The sequence below is a fragment of the Dermacentor andersoni genome, chromosome 1 (genome assembly GCF_023375885.2).
Source record: "Dermacentor andersoni chromosome 1, qqDerAnde1_hic_scaffold, whole genome shotgun sequence".
NCBI classification, from domain to species: Eukaryota; Metazoa; Arthropoda; class Arachnida; order Ixodida; family Ixodidae; genus Dermacentor; species Dermacentor andersoni.
In genome coordinates, this window is record NC_092814.1 from 204,621,537 (window position 1) to 204,632,619 (window position 11,083).

The 11,083-nt window shown below is 44.5% G+C and overlaps 1 long non-coding RNA gene across 1 annotated transcript; it reads left to right on the plus strand.

Annotated features, from left to right (window-relative positions):
• Positions 1-316: 316 nt before the first annotated feature.
• LOC129380772 (uncharacterized) lies at positions 317-10,610 on the plus strand. Its single transcript, XR_011892239.1, has 3 exons — positions 317-502; positions 4,394-4,536; positions 10,161-10,610. It is a non-coding gene; the product is annotated as an uncharacterized lncRNA (long non-coding RNA).
• Positions 10,611-11,083: the final 473 nt, after the last annotated feature.

An 11,083-nucleotide genomic window follows, 5' to 3' on the forward strand; every position in this document is an offset into this window, starting at 1 on the left:
TGCATGAGCGAAGGTCTGTCGGCGGCGGCTGCTGTGAATCGCGCCCAGGTCCTGGCTCTCGCTGTCTCCCGATTAGCGAGGCAGTCGCGCCACGCTTCGCTCCGTTTGCAATGTGCCGCACGAGACAGACTGTCCGCGCCAGCTAATATATCGCGAAATGAAAGCATGTATAAAGCTGCGCTCAAATTGCGCATGAGGGAGTGTCGAAATCGTCGGTTAATTTTTTTATCTCAATCTTTAATCATTTCCTTGCCCCTTAAGTTAGTACAAATGTTTGTTGTATTCATGAAAACGTTACTTTTACTCGGCTAGACGATGCAGCTCATATGCTGGAGCGTGGCCGTCACCAGTGCGCTCTGCGCCATCTTCATGAAGATTCCCTGGTACAAGCGTCGTGATCCCACCTCGGGAGCCGCAAAACTGGTGGCAGCCTTCTTTGAGCGAGTCCTTTGGTCACTGTTCCTTGCCTGGTTCACGTTAGCTTGCGCATCGGGACGAGGTGGTGAGTTCTTTCTAGCTGTTCTAATTCCATAAGGATTTTACACTCAGTAATAGATTTAGGAAACGTCTTTGTCCCTGTCCACATGGGCTATATATTATATACGAAGGTCTGTGCCACAAATTTGTATTTTTCGTTTGTCCCTTCTATGTCTTTTCAGAGGACAATCCATCAGGTGTGTCCATCCTTAAGAAACTTGAAATTTTGGAGGAATATGTGAAAACTTGGCGAAAAAAGGTTGAAGTACTTCGTACTTCGTACCCACCGGCGTGACACGAACCAATACAACTGCGCCAATACGCTGGAAACGAGTGTCTTCACCACTCAGCCACACTATCGACAAATCTAGCGATGAAAATGTATAGTATTTGTGACTCCAGTGTAACACTAAGTACTAGCATCTCCTCATGAATTTTACATAACGCGTGTTACAGTCTCGAACCCGCCACCACAGCCGAGTGGCTATGTCGTTGCGCTGCAGAGCACGAGGTCGCGTGTTTTATCACAGCCACAGCGGCTGCGTATTCCTATGGGGACAGCATGCAAAAAACCCACAATTTACTGTGCATTTGGTGGATGTAAAATAATCGCAGTGGCCAAAATTATTCAGAAGACATCTACCACAGCATCCCTATTAAATGTTAAACATCAGTGTTTTTCGCAGTATTGAATCTTTTCACGACAAAGTAGGTGAATGCAATCTCGTTAGTTGTTATGGCGATTGTATTCTTTAAGCCAACGAACCAAGACAGTTGGACGTTACATGGAGAGGCTTAACGGGGAAAGAAGTTGCGAGGGAGAGAAAGCAAAGGATAAATTAAAGGCAGGGATTTTAATCAGGACTGACCCTCGTTGGCTATGGCCTGCACGGGGTGAAATGGGTCAATGAATGAAAGTCAGCTATTCATGTGCGCTGCAGTCGCCGATATAGTGGAATTGTCAACGCTGTGTCACAGGCGGTCGCCCAGTCCTGTTTCCTTGAGGAATCGCAGCAGCGCTTATATAATCGTGGGTGTATGAAGGTGGTCTGAGACAGAATTTCATTAAGGAGTTCCAGGCTCGAAGAACGGCAGCCGTGGCAATGTGCCACATGAGGTTGACACGGCTATAGCCGAGTGGCTCGGCTCGTGCCAGCCTCAGTTTGTGCTCTGCAGTGGCACTTCGGCATCTGCGTGTGGGCTTCAAAGAATGGGCCAACTATTACGCACGTGTGCGTGTAGTCGAAGCATTTCTGTTTGTTGGAATTGTCTCCCTGCGGTCAGAAGTACAGTGTATTGCGAAAGTAGCTATTAATTCAGTTTCTTTTAACGTTCCCAGCTCTATCGTTTTTTCCTTTGTATATACCTATACGACATAGCTCATTACTGGCAATGCGTATCTGACTATGCCCTTTGCTTCGGCAAAGAGGGCGAGATATCTCATTTACAACATGAGTACTTGAAAATGACAAGTGGCATATAACGAAAGAACCATATGAAGCGAACACACAATGAAACAAAAAAGCATACGGGAAATTCGCTGTTATGTTTGATTGCAACGTATAAATAAGAAGTTGACAGTAACTTTAGCATACGCTAATGAGGATGAAGGAAAAGGCTGCGCGCTAACGAGACATTCATTACTGGACATTTTTATTCAAATGCGTCGTTACTTCCTATTGTATTCTTCCACCAAAGGTCGCAGCTTCGAGTGCCTTAACGAACTCTATTTTAATTAACTATGCCTTAATTAACACGGAATGTAGTGAGTTCAACTCTAGACCTCCGCGATGTCAATTGGAATCCAACTTGGAGATATGGCCTGTTGGCACATATCTCCATGTTGGGTCTTGGGCTTGAGTGCCTTAATTAACTTCGCCCTAATTAACACCAAGGGCGTGGGTTCGACTCCCACTAAAGGTCGTGGGTTCCAGTGACTTAATTATCTACATCTTCTTTATTTGTGTCTTAATTCGCTTCGCCTTAATTAACACCTAATGTAGTGGGTTCGACTCTCCACCTTCACGATGTAAATTGCAATCCAACGTGCAGATATGGCCGGTTCGCCAACATCTCCAGGTGCGTTCGACTCCCACGAAAGGTCGTGGGTTCAAGTACCCTAATTACCTATCTTAATTACATCTGCCTTAAGGAACTTTGCCTTAACACCACATGTAGTGCTGACGCTATTTCGTCGCCTGGGCTTCGCGTTTTCTTATACAGAAATCGATGGCATAATTTGGTGTAATTCATTTGGCATAATTTGGCCTAACTCCCACCAACGGTCGAGAGTTTGACTCCCTATAAAACTTGGTGCCATGAATTGCTTGGCGTCGTAACGCCGGACATCGGATTTTTCGAACCATGAGTCATATGAAGCATACAATTATTGAAGCCACAGAAAACATATGGGAAATTATCTAATGTAATTTATGGAAGTGTGGAAATAACAAGGAAAATGGAAATGGAAAGGCGCCAGAAGACAACTTGCTACAGGTGGGAGTCATAATATGCAAAAGAAAACTTGCCGCTTGCAGGTGGGAGCTAAACCCACATGTTAAGCATTACCAATGCGCTGCTTTACCATTGAGCTGTTGCGGCTGCCGCCTCCCTATCCACTTTAATGGGTATTGGGTAATTGTACAAGATTAGCCCTGGGAGCGTTACCCAGCGTTACTTAGGCCCATGGCGGCGGATATTGAACGTCCTTTCAACCATAGACATCCAGTAATGCGTGAACCTGGGAGCAGAAAACTGGCCGATACTCGCAGCGGCTGCTTAGTGGCTATGGTTTTGCGCTGCTGTAGCACGATGTTGCGGGATGAAATCCCAGTTGTAGAGGCCACATTTCGATGGGGACAAAATGCAATAACGCCCTGTGTACCGTGCATTGGGAGCAATTTAAAGAACCCCGGTTGCGCAAGATCAACCCAGAGTCCTCCATTTTGGCGGATTTCATAATCAAATCGTGCTTTTGGCACGTCAAACCCCAAAAGTTAATTTAATGTCTAACTGGCCAATTAACCGCTAACTCCTGGCACCAAAGCTGCTCATGTCGGCATATTAGCGAGCAAAAGAGGGGAACGGATGGGCTCTATGTTTTGTTAATTTAAGCCATATGAACCAAACGAATGCCAGAGAAAGCATACGGGTAATTAGCTATTGTAATTTATGGAAGTGTGGAAATAACAAGGAAAATGTAAATGGAAGTGCGCGAGGAGACAACTTGCAGCAGGTGGGAGCCATCCCCAACTGCGGTAGTCCTCGCGTGCATAGTACGTTAAATTAGCAGCAGGTTTCTCTTATTCTTAATTACCGTTCATTGATTAACGAGGGTGTCGACCTTGGCAGACCTGAAGCCATGAGTTTGCATACCAGTGCTGCTTGGCCATGTCACATATTGAAGGACGGCTGCGGTTTAAAGGATGTTTAAAGGCTGCGGTTTAATAGCTGCCATGAACTCGAGTAGCAGTTGCTTAACATCCCCAGAGACAATCCTCTAAAATACCCAAATACCTAAACAAACAAACAAGCAAGAGCACGGTAGTACGTGCGCCGCGTTAGCTTACTGGTAAAGCACCCCACGCGTAATTCGGAAGACGTGATTTTGGTTCCCACTTGCGACAAGTTGTTTTTTCGTCTACTTTCATTTCCATTTACCGTATTGTTTCTACATTTCAATTAACACCTAACAAGTAACTTCCATATCCTTTCTCTGGCTTCATTGTCTGTTTCTTCACGTGTTTGAAATTATAACTAAAAATCCATCCCTCGGTTCCCTTTATTCCTGTCGCATATAAAGAACATTTTGGCTAACTGGCACGATCATTCATAATTTATTTAAAAGAACGTGCTCGCAACCATGTTATGCTTCTGTATTATTTTTGAAAGGTATTTTTTCCCATTCTTCTCGCAGGATTCGTCGGTCGATTTCTGTCTTCGAGCGTCTTCACGCCAATAAGCAGGCTGTCATTTAACGTGTACCTAATACACTACCCATTCCTCATGGCAATGCTACACGCGTCTAGGGAGCGTATACACGTTTCTCACTTTACTCAGGTAAGGCCTACCACCGTGTAAGAAGTTTTCAAAATAAGCGTGTGATCGCTATATATAGTAAGCGTCAGGGCGTTATGCTTGGTGTAGGTATCTAGGCATGCGGCCCTTATCGCATGATGGTGCAAATGCCCTGTTGGGGCCAGCCGGGAAACCGTGACGACGCACTTGGGACTGTAATTTTGCACGTTACTTTTATTCTCTTTAGCAATAGAAACATACCTTGCGCAGGATATGTCCGTCTAATGCGTTTTGGCGGATCTGTACGGCCAGCGTATGCTGTTGTCGATTACATAAATAATTTTTGCTTGACGTGTCAGTGCGTAGATAATCACGGGTTATCTCAATGGTACCACGCCAATGACATGCTCTCCAAGAAGATAGTCATGCCCTTCGCGAATGATCAGAAGGCTAAAATGATCTTGGCTCCGGGGCGGCGCACGGCGACAAGAGGAAGGAAGCCAAGCTGTTGCGGATGTGGCATTGCGGAGGACGCCCTAGTCAGTCAACAATACTTAGAACCTTCGAAGTCCTTTGCGAGACGGGTAGCTTCATAAGAACGCGACACAGGACTGCGACGGCAGTTCAAGTGGAAAGGGATGCTTTGGGGTTCCTTTCTGCTAAAAATCACGGTGGTGTGCGCGACGGCAATGCGAAGGCCGCAACCTCAAGTTCATCAGTGTAGGGGATTTAAAAAAAAAAGAGGTCATATGCACCCGTACCATGTACATCTTCATCAAAAACTTAAAGACCGAGGTTTTGAAAACAAACCTGACTTTGCCAATTGCATTCTCACGAAATGTGACGAAGAACCGGACTTTCTCACTCGCCAGATCTGGACGGACGAGGCTAATTTCTCCAGAAACCCACAAGTTAACCTTTGCAGCACGTACAACTGGAATGATGGAAATCCCGACTGGCTGGCACAAACACGACACCAATACCAGCGGTCATTTAATGTGTGCTGCGGTATTTTTGGTGGCAACAACATCGGACCCATCTTTTTTTGACAACGCACTAACGACGCAACGCTACGTGAACGACATCCTCGAGAGCCCCGTGAATGACGTCTGTTGCAACATTTCACTTGCGCACCTTCGGAACATCTGGTTTCAACACGGTGGTGCTCCTGCGCATAGTAGTCAGTCTCGAGCGTGGTTCGACAAGCTCTTTGCTGGACAGTGGATGGGCCGGCACGGACCTGTACCCTGTCGTGCAAGGTCGCCAGACATAACACCGCTTGACTTCTTTTTGTGGAGCTACATGAAAGATGGTGTGTATCGAAGCGAAACTACCACACCGGACGCCCTAAAGGCAAAAATAAGCAGTCTCCCGCGAGATTCCAACGTCGTTGGTCAAGGCTGCAACAGCGCGAGTGTTGGAAAGACGCAAGTACTGTATTGCTTCAGACGCTGACCTGTTTGAGAACGTCAGTGGCTGTGGAAAATAACCGCTCAAAACTGTTGTAAAACGTGACTGTTTAACGCACCATCATGATGTCACCCCATCCTTGCATGGAAAAACCTTGCGACAAAGAAAGACATACGTAAAAAACTGCTTTGTTTTGCTTCTTTTCGGAAGTTCGAGAAAGAAAGGGTAAATGGCTAAACCAGTTGGACCTTTGGGTGTTTCTTTGTAGGCGACTGAGGCGCCTTACGTGCTTTTGGTTTATTTTTTATTATTGAATTAAACTCCTGAGTAGCTCTTTTCTGTTCTTCCGAGAGCTGCCTTTTCTTTTTTTTTTTTGTACTCTTTTGCGCACTGTCTTTTAACATTGGCTGAATTTCTTTTGTAGCATTGTTTCATGAAGCGAAGGTTAAAGCTATACCGAGTGCCTCATGATCCAGCACAACATTCTTGCGTACGCAGATGCTGACGCTTATCGCACAACGCTACTTATGTCGCAAAACCTGTAGAGCTATCCTACATGACGAAGCCTTATACGATGCGGCGAAAAACTAATGCAGCAGTATATCTTTCAAAGGTTGCTTCGAGGCGCATGAGTAGCGCGCGCGAGCGCGCATCTATATGATATTTCGCGTATTTCGCGGGCTTTTGTTCTTTCTTGAAAGAAACAGCGAGGCACACTTCAGCACGAAATAAATGGTTGATTCGGAGGTTACTTAAGGTGCCCTGTAAATTTGTAATTGACATGTTTGCGACTCAAACAATAATTGAAAAGTTCACTACTTAAAAGCAGTTAATTAATTAATGCTTCGTGATGCTAAATTACTTGCTGTAGTACACACGACTGCCGCTACTATGCAGTCGGTGCGATTTCTCCAGAGCTCCTAGTTCTTTTTAAATCTTGGTGCAAGTTAACTGGAGCACCCGGTATATATATGTATATATATACATGTTCCTATCTTATTCTAACTTTCAGAAACAGTTTAAGCAATGCTTTCGTTTACTGAGCACATATTAGACAACGTCGCCTTCTACTGAATGTGCGTGCGTGCGTGCGTGCGTGTGTGTGTGCGTGTGCGTGTGCGTGTGTGTGTGTGTGTGTGTGTGTGTGTGTGTGTGTGTGTGTGTGTGTGTGTGTGTGTGTGTGTGTGTGTGTGTGTGTGTGTGTGTGTGTGTGTGTGGAAATGAAATAGATTTGATACTTTCTGCGGATGCCAGCATAGTGCAGCATCTAGAAGTGTTAGGCAGGGTACAGTGGAGTGATAATAGGTTAGTGAGGTCTAGGATACACCTCAATGTGAATAAAGAAAGAGCCCAATGAGAAACAGGCCTACCTAGAAGCAGTAAGGGTAAAAGCAGACGAATTCAGGCTGGTACTTGCAAACAAATATGCAGCCTTAGAACTGAGATATGAAGATGACATAGAAGTAATGAATGGAACAGTAACTTCCCTGGTACCCGCCGTCGTTGCTCAGTGGCTATGGTGTTGGGCTGTTGAGCACGAGGTCGCGGGATCGAATCCCGGCCACGGCGGCCGCATTTCGATGGGGGCGAAATGCAAGAACACCCGTGTACTTAGATTTAGGTGCACGTTAAAGAACCCCAGGTGGTCGAAATTTCCGGAGTACTCCACTACGGCGTGCCTCATAATCAGAAAGTGGTTTTGGCGCGTAAAACACCATATTTTTTTTTTAACTAGCCTGGTTTCAGAAGCAGCTATTGAAGAGGGAGGTAAAGCACCAAGGCAACCAGTAAGCAAGCTCTCCCAAGTAACAAAGGACCTAATAAAGAAACGACAAAGAATGAAAGTGTCCAACTCAAGAGATCAGATATAATTCGCGGAACAGTCAAAACTGATCAACAAGGAGAAATTAAGGGATATTGAAAATTATAACGTGTGAAATACTGAGGAAGTAGTAAAAAATGGACGCAGCATGAAATCAGTGAGAAAACTTGGCATAGGAGAAACCAAGATGTATGCACTGAAAGATAAAAAAGCAGGGTAATATCATCAGCAACCTCGAAGATATAGTAAAATCAGCGGAAGAATTCTATACTGACCTGTACAGTACCCAGAGCAGCTACAATACCTCCATTCGAAGCAGTAATAAACAGTCTACAGAGGCTCCTTCTATAACTAGCGATGAAGTTAGAAGGGCCTTGCAAGACATGAAACGGGAAAAAGCGGCCGTAGAAGATGGAATAACAGTCGATCAATTATGCTGGAGAAACTGGCGGCCCTTTATACGAACTGTCTCACGACTTCAATTAAGGGTCCTAGAGAAATAAAATAATGCCAACATTATTCTAATCCACAAAAAGGGGGACGTTAAAGGTTTGAAAAATTATAGACCCATTAGCATACTTCCAGTAATGTATAAGAATTCACCAAGATTATTTTTAATAATATAAAGGCAACACTGGCCTTCAGTGAACCAAGGGATCAGGCTGGTTTCAGGAAGAGATACTCTACAATGGATAACATCCATGTCATCAATCAGGTAATCGAGAAATCCGCAGAGTACAATCAGCCTCTCTATATGGCTTTCATAAATTACGGAAAGGAATTTGATTCAGTAGAGATACCAGCAGTCATAGAGGCATTACGTAATCAAGAAGTACAGGACGCTTGCGTAAATATCGTGAAAAATATCTACAGATTCCACAGCTACCTTAATTCTCCACGAGATAAGTATGAAGACTCCTATAAAGAAAGGGGTCAGACAAGGAGACACAATCTCTCCAATGCTATTCACTGTGTGTTTGGAAGAAATGTTCAAGCTATCAAACTGGAAAGGCTTAGGAGTGAGGATCATCGGCGAATATCTCAGCAACTTTTTCTGTGCAGATGACATTGTCCTGTTCAGCAACGCCATGGACGAGCTACAACAAATGACTGAGGACTTTAACAGAGAGAGTGAGGTGGGGTTGAAGATTAATGAGTGGAAGACAAAGATAATGATCAATAGGCAGGCAAGGTAACAAGAGTTCTGGATCGCCAGTCAGCCTCTAGAGTCTGCGAAAGAGTACATTTACCTAGGTCAATTACTCCCAGGGGACCCTGATCATAAGAAGGAAACTTCCAGAAGCAAAAGAGGGGGTTGGGGCGCATACGGCAGACTTTGTGAGATCCTCACTGGAAGCTTACCATTACCATTAAAAAGGAAGGTATACAATTAGTGCATTTTAATTTTTTATTGCGCTCCCACTGACAACAGTGGCGTCCTACGGATATCGCATGCACATCCAGTGCCAGAACATGTATATGCTGCGTACAGTTTACTGACATATATGCCAGGGCATTTTGCACAGTGTTTGCCAAAATGTCTATTGCATTCGCAGCGCACGTTGTGTAACATGCCATGGACAGAGCACCCAGGTATCAAGAACATACACGTCATGTGCTCACGTTACGCACGTGCGCACGCATGTGAGCGGAAGTGCATTGTACTCCTAATTCTTCTGCACCACGCGCAAGTGCTTCATTGAACTAACAGCACTTTTCAAAGTAAATTGCGTCAGAAAATTCGCAAAGTACGATGCACACACGAGCTGCAGACTTAATAGCTTCTAATTGCAACTCGAACATGCTACGTTGAAAGTCAAAGGCAAGAACTTCTTGAAGGACAAGTATTCACTTAAATGCCAAAATAGATCCATCTGCAATGTCCTTAGGACATCCCTGAAATCCGTGATGCGGATACCTCAGGATTCCGACAGCGGACCGTGTGAAATATATTTGGGACGTCCGTGGTAGGTTATCCGAAAATGGACTTCCGGTGGCTGGTCTACTTGTTTCTGAGACGGTGCGCGGAGATTGGGACATAATTCGAATGCCGTACGGGTGAATTAAGGGGAGTGTAAGATTGGAGTTGTTGATAAGGCATGCTTTAAAGTTTGACTAACAATGCTATGACACCAGAGGGGACTAAAGTAAGACAGACCGGCTAGAGCGCTGAGTAAGCGCTCTGTTATCTCTACTGTCCCCTCTAGTGTCCTTGCGCTGTTAAGAAAAATTTTAAACCTACGGACGAAGCGTTTTCCTCCTCTGTTATGGTTTCGTAGCAAGCCATATACTCCGTTTGTATTTCCCTGATTGTTATCTCTCCTTATCACTTGTGTCGGACCTCAGGGTGCTGTTTATCTGGAACCCGCTAGCATTACCGATTTAATTCTATATGATCACAGTGGAACGAATGCATTTCTCTGATTTATATCAGGTGACCCTTTTCTTTGGGGTGCTAATCTGGAGCTACCTGCTGGCGTACATGGCATTCCTCGCATGCGAGGCCCCAACAGCAGCGCTGGACAAGCTGGCCTTTCAAGGACTGAGAGAGCGAAGAAATTCCGTGAAGCAAGAATCTCGGCCTGACAGTGGCGACACAGAATTAAAACTCGAAGACGCTTCAGCTCGTCCATTCTCGGCTCGGCTTTAACCTCATCCAAGATATATATATATAGATATATATAGTTGAATAAACGAAGGAGCACACTTCCGAAGATTGCAGTTTTAATGTTTTAACGTTTCGGCCGTGGTACGGCCTTCGTCAGAATACACATACACACACACACACACACACACACACACACACACACACACACACACACACATATATATATATATATATATATATAAGCAGCGCTTTTTGCTGCTCTATTACCCTAACATGTTTTGCTGCTGGCTACATTTTGTGAACAAGCAGCTGGCATACAGCGTACATCGACATCACACCGGTGATATACTTAAGATAGGGCACGATGTTCCTTCGATATTTCATTTCCCTGTAAAAATTTCAATAAACATTCCCAAAGAAGCTAAAACTTCAACAATGTGATTAATTTTCATGTTTTTTTTATTCTAGATGAAAACTGCACAGTGTGACTTTGAGAACAAAGTATGTACTGAGGTCGTACAGTAAGGGTGAAATAAGGAACAGGTCACATTTAAAAATGACTACGCCAATATTAAACCTCTGATGTTACACGCATGTTCACCACACATGTTCACGGTATTTTCATTGTTATTTTCGAGCATCGTTCTCTTTTATGCAAGACATAGTAGGGGTGGGCAGAAGAAATGTTACTTAAAATGCATAACATAAGAAACCGCCACAAAACAGCTTTAGTGGGTGTAAATAGAAAG